Source organism: Octodon degus, unplaced genomic scaffold (genome assembly GCF_000260255.1).
Source record: "Octodon degus isolate 3935 unplaced genomic scaffold, OctDeg1.0 scaffold00093, whole genome shotgun sequence".
NCBI classification, from domain to species: Eukaryota; Metazoa; Chordata; class Mammalia; order Rodentia; family Octodontidae; genus Octodon; species Octodon degus.
The window spans coordinates 5,645,300-5,645,800 of NW_004524669.1; positions in this window are offsets into that span (position 1 = coordinate 5,645,300).

Genomic DNA, 501 nt, shown 5'->3' on the forward strand with positions numbered 1-501 from the left:
CTGAAAGATTAAGCCCTAGCCCAGCATGGTGGTACACACCTATAATCCCAGCACTCAGGAAGCTGACTCAGGAGGATTGCATTGAGGTCCAGGCAAGCCTGGGCTACACAGTGAGACCCCATCAGAAAAACACAAGACAAAACAGGTGATGACCTATAAAGGGAAGAGTATACACAAGAGTTCCCCCTTTTTTGTGATGATTACTGGTTAGTAACACAGAGGGCTGGGTTAGTCTTGTTCTTGGATGGATGCTCAAGTCTTGCCCTGTGGGCCTGGCAGCCAGTAAGTGGTCCGTGAGCATTTACAGAATGAAAGGATGTTGTTCATTCCACATGTCAAAGTCCTGTGCTCTCAAGAGCAGGCCAAGCTGGGTGTGCAGTAGCACATGCCTATAGTTCCAGCACTTGGAGGCCGAGTATACACAATGTCCAGGACTCAGAGCCAGGTAGTTCTGGGTAAATCAGTCCTTTACTATGGAGCAAGCTTGGGCAGGTTGTTTCA